Source organism: Penaeus monodon, chromosome 37 (genome assembly GCF_015228065.2).
Source record: "Penaeus monodon isolate SGIC_2016 chromosome 37, NSTDA_Pmon_1, whole genome shotgun sequence".
Lineage (NCBI taxonomy): Eukaryota > Metazoa > Arthropoda > Malacostraca > Decapoda > Penaeidae > Penaeus > Penaeus monodon.
Genome location: NC_051422.1, coordinates 12,814,309 through 12,822,910, shown reverse-complemented (window position 1 = coordinate 12,822,910; position 8,602 = coordinate 12,814,309). Strand labels below are relative to the sequence as shown.

The 8,602-nt window shown below is 45.3% G+C and overlaps 1 pseudogene; it reads right to left on the bottom strand.

Annotated features, from left to right (window-relative positions):
• Nucleotides 1–2,292: 2,292 nt before the first annotated feature.
• LOC119596216 lies at nucleotides 2,293–7,422 on the bottom strand (annotated as a pseudogene).
• Nucleotides 7,423–8,602: the final 1,180 nt, after the last annotated feature.

Below are 8,602 nucleotides of genomic sequence, written 5' to 3'. Positions count from 1 at the left end.
TTTGAAGAAAGGTGTTGTCGAGTAGGGACGTGGGAGGGTCTGAAAAACGTCCATTTGGCTGCACTGAAGAGGGTATTCAAATTTTGTAGAGATAGGGGTAGTTGAAGGGCGGGGGCGTGACGAAGATGGAGTAGTGTTAAGGAAGGTAGCGTTATGGGGAGGTGGGCAATAAGGCTGTAAGGTATTAATAAGGGAGGATGGGGTGGTTGATGTTGGAGGTTGTGGGGGTAGAGGTGTTGAAGTTGAGATTGCTGGGAGAGTGGAAATGTTCCTTAAGGGTTGATTGTTGGCTACTGTACTAGTAGGTATTGATGAGGGGTAGTTATTGCAGTGTTCGGAGCCGTGGTCAAAGGAGAGCCTGGGGTCAGGGAATCTGGTGGGTTTACATCGTTGGGGCCATTTGATAAAGGGGCAAGCCTCATTGCCCCTAATAGTGGGGATAAGTTTTCATTACTGGCCAGGGTAAGCCTGGATTGTGTTGGGATAAAAACGGTCCACCCCTTAGGGTCCCCTTGAGGGGTAAGGGCTAGATTACTAAATCAGGGGAATACCGTGCTCATGGCTCCCTCAGGCCGTTCAGGACTGGCACAAAGCCTTTCAGCACAGCTCTCACACCTTGAGTGGGTAGCAGGTGGTTTTGGTGAAGGGACAAACGAAAAGTGGGAAGGAAAAAGACCATGGAAAATTAGTCTAGTTGGGGGCCGAGTCCCAAGGTTGGGAGTTCCCCATCATTGGGTCCCAGTCTCTGCCTCCTAAGCCCCCCCCCCCCACGACAACAGGCAAGGGACTGGGGGGGGGCCTAGACCAAAGCCAAAGCCATTTAGGAGGGGGTGGGGGGAGTTAACATTGTCCAAGACCCTGGTGTTGGGGAACCTCTCCACTTTAAAAGAGGGGGCAAGCCTTATTGCCCTTAAAGACAGTTAAGTCTTTTGTTAAGATCTAGAAACTAGTGGTAATACCATGCCCATTGTTTCTAGGCCATTTTGTCTGGCCCAGATACTTATTAAATATTAGAAAGGGGTTGTTTGGAGAGGGGAAAAAAAAAAAAAAAATTAGGTCCACCTTTGTCCAAGACCTAATTGGAGTGAGGTGAAAGCAGGGAGAAGCATTAGACAGTGAAGCAAGTGCAAGAGTTTCCATTGTCAAATTTAGACCCTGAGTAATTTGTACCTAGTTTAGCCTTCAAGGTTATTAGAGACCATGGGAATAAAGCTGGAAAACCATCCAGCCACTGGCTTTTAAGCAGTTCATAATTGCACCATTTTTAATTAAACAACTTGTCCAAATATAATACCTGCTGTTAGGCTGGCTGCCCCTCAGCCAAATTCAGTCCTACATGGCAAATTATATTATATAAACTAGCGCATTTTCATAATAGAAATGCACAGTTAGGCCAATTTCATTTCGTCAACTAGTGTAAACAGAAAGCAATGATGACAGGGACAGCTGGCTCAAAACGAGAGCTTTAAGAAATTTCTTTCCCACCCCTTAAGGGAAGAGATGGGCACAGGGGTAGCAATGTTGTCAAAGAACATCTGAGGTTCGGCCATGGTAAGGTTATACAGGTAAACTTGTAAACCAGAGTTTAATTTAAAATTATTTAATATAAAATTTTATATAGGGACTAGCGTCTTACAGTATCAAGCACCAATCTTCAGATGCGGTCGTGTCAAGTGCAAAGACGCTTTAGTTTGTGCAAAAAAGCAAGTCCCTTATGAAGTCAGGACTGGCGGCTCCTGCTAGTGTTAGTGGCAGTCATTAAAACATGTCTTAGGGGTACATCATCTGCAAGATCAAGAAGTAGGTTTTAGTGCCAGAGTCGAAGTCATTTCATATACAGCTGTCAACAGCCAGCAAGGTCAAGAATCACAGCACATTAGAAGAACTGGTACATGTCTAGGGAAGAAGTCATGGTTTATAGAGCAAGTGCATACTTTAAGGCAAGGCCATAAAATTGGGAGGGTTTAGCATGCATCTCAAAACCTTTGCACCGACCTCAATGCTATCAATTGGTTTTTAGCTATATTGCTCTACTAGTGATACCAAGTGTATTGAGCAGTCTAATAGAAGACTCAGAACCAAAGCCTTACATGAACAAGGAATAACTTCACATTGACCATATAATTTGATTCTGCGGAGAGGAGAAGCCAGAAGAGACCTAGCTGCCTCCTTTTAGGGTGTGCTGTCATATAGTTGCCAGCGTCAATGACTTGGTGTTACCCTGGTACAAGTATGAAACCTCATGGTACCCAATATCAGGCCGTGGGGAAGCAGCAGCGTAGGCAAAAACGTTTAGCGGGGCCATCCAATACTAGCTAGTCAATGCCAGAGCAAGGTTGCCTGAAAGAGGGGCAACATATCTTGCTAGCAGGGATAGTCGGCACTGCCCATTTGTCAACCACATTACTTTAGCAGTCAGTAACAAACTCCCTGCAAGTTATGCAGGCAATCACGTGGTTTGTTGTAGAGCCAGTGAGCCACAAAGCATCCACGAAGTGGCCGTCGCAGGTGCCTGTAGCAGCAGCCAATTAGCTTCAGAGTAAATCCTCTCTCTGAGGGCCCAACAGCTTTGTGGTCCCTTCTTACAAATCATGACATAGAACTTGGAATTGTTTGTAGCTGTGGGAAGAGCCGTGTTTACAAGGCCTGCTTGAAAATGCAGGCACCATTATAATTTTAGTCTATACATACCTGAAGATTTAAAAGACAACAAAGTCATCATCACTGGTTGTCCTCTATGAAGATCAGGTCCCTTCAAAGTCGACCTACACAAGTGTATGGTCCACCTGCAATTTCGTTTGGGGTTATTTGTGGCTCTTCAAGCATGAGAACTATCCTAAAGACTACTACAGCCTTTCCAACTATACATAACCATGCTATAGCTGGGTCCGAGTTCAACGTCTTATGGAATTTCTGCACCCCATTGTCGTAGACAATTCCATAATGGAGGAGTGAGACGCGTTTGGGGTCTAGTGCCCCCCATTTGGAGTTGGAACTAGGAAGTTGAAGACATGATTCAAGTGGCTGGTCTAAAGATCTACTCTTGGCTGTATGGAGCACAAGCCTTTGATACACTTAGTGGCAAAGCTTCTCACTGAAATCGGTTGGCATGACATTGGGTTGGCAATGCAGGTATCACCGAGGTCTACAATTTCTGTCACCATCAAATAAGAGGTGCAAGCATCGCCACGGCCATTCCCGTCGGTATCCTTCTGGTCCGAATGGGATAGCAAGCAGTTGTCAGTTGTAATCACAATACATTCGTTGTCCACTGTCTGAATCACAGCATCACCTAACCATCACAATCTACGTCCTGCTAGTCACATGGCTACATTTGGATAATTGTCCCACTGTCCTCCACAACATCACTGAAAGAGGCGGCTAGGCATCATATGTGGATTTAGGGAGACTGCAGATTTAAGCAAATATTTGCCATAGCAAATTAAACAAAGTCCATTAATCCATGCTGTCAGAGTCGATGTGATCATCACATGCATCCCATAGTAGATCTTCATTCTGCATCTTATTGCCCAGGATTGGTATTGCTGGGGGCAATTGTCACACAAGTCTCCAAATAAAGCAATCTCCATCACCATCCAGCTTGGTTGCATTTAGTCTTTAGGACAGTTGTCAGCAGTATTTAGCAAGCCTGAGAGGAGAAGAGATTGAAATGCCATCTCGTTCTTCAAGAGAGTAAAGGAGAGATTGGAGCATCAGATTACAAGTTACAAGCATACCATCATTGTCAATATCATCGTCTAGTGCATTTGTCGCCGTACCATCCCCATAACATCATTCTGGCTGGGTGTTGGAGACTAAGGGCAGTTGTCACATACATCTCCATGTGTACCGAGTCTCCATCTTGTTGCCCAGGGTTGGCTATTAGTGGACAGTATCTGGAATCTAAAGTGAAAGTTTAAATATTAAGGGGGACCCAAGTTAACATGCAAGATATCAGCATTTCTTTTTCATACCGAGTACGAGAAGTCTCTCCATCCAGCATCAGTATCCACAAGCATCACCCAATCCCGTCACCATCGGCAATCCTCTTGCACAGAAATGGTCGGTGGACACAGTTACCTTACGGCAGTATTTGCTCGAACAGCTCAGTTCAGTGTCGGGGAAGCCATAAAGGCAGAGTCTGGAAGCACAGGTCTGACCTTGACCAGCAAAGCCAACAGGACACTGCGAGCAGTAGGAAGCAAGTATTATTTATCCTTTTAATTACGTAGAATGCTTCAGGACACTAGACATCAAAGTAGTAAGGTGGAGTGCAGAACTAGGCACCTACTGAAGGAGTGTGCACACTTATTGTCAATCACCCAGTATAGCCAGCAGGCAAGAGCAGGTTCTGCTACAGCAGTATTGGTGCATGAGCATTAGAATGGCACCCACATTTATCCACCAGACACTCGTCCACATCTGTAGGGAGAGGAGATGCAGCATTTTACAATGCTTAATCAGAAAGCTTTCAGTACTGATAGCAAGCTGCATTTAGGAATATGCAGTCAATAGGACAACTTGCCTGTGAAAGCTAGCATTCCAGTGTAACCCTGCTGTGCAGGTGCAGTCACGGCTGCGTGGAGTAATGATCACAGGCGGCATTGCATCACAACACCGTTGGCAAACCAAGCACTCGTCCACATCTGCAAGAGTTAGAAATAACACCATTTGCAAATGACCCGTGTCATTTATTGAAGTAATTTCAGTTGTAGGAGAGTTCAGTGCAAAACTGATTCTTAGCAAGTAGTCATGTGTTAAACAATTTCAACAGCTAGTTGAAATTTAAAGTTTGGGCATTTAGTCGAGGGCAAAACTTGCAGTTGATCAACACGCAAAATTTAAAACTATGCAAATTCTAACCAATCTTGGCCATACCTTTACCATAGGGTTTACGTACCAGTACATTGAAGGTTCCATCCACCGGTTGTAACCAGGATGGACAGGTTGAATAGTTCTGCCACTAAATCATTGTACAGTCTGCATTTGACATGGCACCCTCATCTAGCTACCAGGACAATCGTCCACGTCTGTCGGGTATTGCAGCAACAGGTTTTAAGTGCTGACCAGAGCCTAGAAAGGTGTGTTCCAGCAAAAGTCCCAAATAGCTGTCGATTCATTCCAAATGTACGGCCTGTGCAAAACTAGGCCATTCCCAGGAACCTGATGTGCAGGTAGTCACGGCTGCCTGGAGTATTGCACACAGGGATTTGCATCACAACCACCGTTGGGGGGGAAAACAAACACCGTCCACATCTGCAAGAAAGCAGGTCAGCAAGATACCTGCAAGCCATGGTTTTTTACTATTAAAAATAGAAAATGACCAAACCCCGAGCAAGTAACACCATTCCCAGAGAAGCCTGGACGACATGTGCGAGGGTCTTGAACCAGCTGTGTTTTGACAACCCTGCATTTGCATCACAGCATCCATTGTTAACCAAGGCACTCATCGATATCTTTAGAAGCAGATGCATAGCCTAGAGTATTACCCTTGCAACACCTCGGCCAACATCAACATTTGTTATAATTACCAGAGAAAGTAAAGCCATCCCCAGTGTAACCTGATGCACAATTACAGTCTCGGCTGACTGGAAGTATGGCTACACAAGGGATTTGGAACCACAAGCCCACCGTTGGCAACCAAAGCATTCATCGATATCTGATGATGAACAAGCATTAGCCACTTAATAATTATTGCAAGAATTAGAAAGTCTGCTTCTGCAAGCATGCTCACCTTGGCAGCAAAGCCATCACCAGGTTACCTGCAAACACTCGCACCGGTTAACTGCGTCAGTATTCGTGAGCTAGCCATTGCAGAACAGCCGCCGTGGCACGGCACATTCATCAACATCTGGAAAATATGCAATTTAGTAGGAGTAACCTTAGGGGGGTGTGGGGAGCCATAAAATGGGACATGCTAAGAAATTGCACACTGCCTTACCTGTACATGAAATCCATCACACTGTACTGCCTTGCAAGTGCAACTCACACCGCCAATAATAGTTGCGCAATCGCATTACCATGGCACCACCGTTATTTGCCAGGCATAGGGTCTGAAATTAGAATTGTATTAGGTTTAATACAAATCAATTATTGCTAGTGCAACACTTGCGGTTCAGACCAAGTCCGAGGTCATGGCCTAAAATGTTCCTTGCTCACACTACTGCGAGTCAAAAACATTTAGATTTGACATATGTAAGGACGTTTTTAACCAGAATATGCATAACCGTAGTCTCGTCAGGACACATGCCCTCGGGGAATGCTACAGAGGGTGAAGTAGTCATGCAAATTCATTTAATGTCTCCACCACATCTCCCCCATCACCAGGCATCATCAGCTTTCCACACATAACCATGGGTGCACTGGGTATCGGCCACGCTCATTAGGCCACCAATAATTCAGGGCATGCATAGGTAGCTGCGGCGGTACGAGGGGATCTGGGGAATACCTGCCTTCCTCATGCACACATGTCCGTGAGCAAGGATCTTCACAAAGCTCCTGTTACCTCGTTGAAACAGCGTTCCACTGGGCACATGAAACGTTCTGCAGCCACATGTTGAATGCGAGATGCAAGAGTAATATCATGCAGTCTTCGAGCTTTGCAAAGGACACCAGGCCGTCACAAGCTGGAAGGCTGGCTTGGTTTGCGACACTGATTAAGGGTCTCATCCAAAACACCTACCATCAGGGCAACGTGAATACTCAGGCTGGATCCAGTGGAGGAGCAGCTAAAGAACTTCTTGTGGGTCATAGAGACACGGACAAACGCGTCCCACTTGCAGGTACATTCAGCTGAAGCCATGGGTAGCATCCTGTTTCACCTCCATAGGTAGTCTTAATACTGCAGGATCTTGGGCTGGGGCAACTGGGGGACAAAGGGCCATGCCCCTTTTACACACAGACCATGGTCTCCTGCAGTCAGCACACACGAAGGCCATCAGGCTGACCTTCACCACAAGTAGGAGTACTTGGGAGATGCCTGTAGTAAAACACTGCGCTCACTTCGGGAGCGACACTGAAATAAAGAATTTAAGCATTAGATTCCACATGTTGTAGTAGGTGATGATTATGTACTAGTCCAGTGCTGAGATACCTACTGCATTGCACCGTTGCACGTCCTGGAGGTTGGTAATTGTAGACAAACTCCATTACAGTCATCAAATGACACTTCACTAGCCCCCAGTACCATCAGGTATGCAAGTCGAAAAAACCATCACAGTATTTGGAGTGGGGTACCTGCCCGTTCTCTCAAACACTTACCTGGGGGTTTAGGAAAAAAGAAAGGCAGGCAAGTCCAAGATAATAAAAGGACCAGGTGGTACGACCACTAAGCCTGTTTGAGACTTACCCTTTCGTCGGAAGGCCACTGCCGTCCCTCCAACCACATGAAGGGAAGGAACGCAGTTTTAGACAATTTGCCATAAAAATTATATTTATTCGGTACATATAGGGCCAGAGCTCAGAGCTACATAGAGATCAACTTTTAGTCTTATCAGGTACAAGTTATTGTGTAAAAGAATGAAGGCTTAATTTTCCGGCCTGTCAGAATAGCTAGCACAATCCAGAGAAGCTCCAAGCAGCTGTAAATATGGCTCATCTTAACACTTGGGGCATCTTTGCAAGCCTAGAACCTAGGCTTGCTCCCTACCATTGTAGGTTAGGACAAGCCAGCCCAAGTAACAGAAAAAATTGGGCCATATTAGGGCCTAGTGGGCCGACCAGCCATATAAATACATGGTCACTTGCGATGACGACTTACTGCAGCAGAGTTTAAAGAATTCGTATTACACTAAAGTAGGCAGTTAGCGACCAGCTCTCGATACTGTGCGTTTGCCGTTGCTAAAGTCAAATTTTAAAATAAAAGATGGAAAAACTTTTCCCCCCCAAAAAAAAAAAATAGTCCAGTAGATCTGGGATCCGTGACCATGATCTTTTATATCCAGCCACCATTGCTGCTGGAAAAGACCGCCATTAAACCCTAATCTTGTAATGGAGGGCACGTGCCAAGTGGGACAGTTTTGCTCTAAAGCTGCTAAAAAGCAGTTTAAGGAAATTGGTAGATTATAAGAGCCTTGCAAACACATCTACTCTATGACAAGTAGAAAACTACACTTGTGTAAAGTATGCATGCATTACAATGTATGTCTTCAGGAGTAGCCGTGCTAGAACATGAATCAACAAGTTTCTCCAGCCCAAGTATAAGCGTTACTATCAGACTGAGTCCTTATGGTATGGGGAATTTAAGGCAAGGACGGCAAATATGCCTGCATTAAAGATCTTTCACTTGATTACAGACAAACTTCATAAGCACATTGAATCACGACTACATTTCGTCGGTTTGTGATCAATTAGTTCTACACCTTCGGCCCGTTCTACCCCACGACTTACGTAAACGAACATCATCTTGAAGGATGCCTTTCAACCAGCGCTTGCTCAGCCATTTGAGTAATTGAAACTAGCAATACTGGAAAGCAATGGAGGCACGTCAGTCAGGAGCCACTCTAGCTGCGGACGATCATGCCATCTATACGCAGCGGACAATCGTTAGCTGCGCACTTTGTTCTCATTTCGCCTAGTGTTAATCGTAGTCTGGAAATCTTAA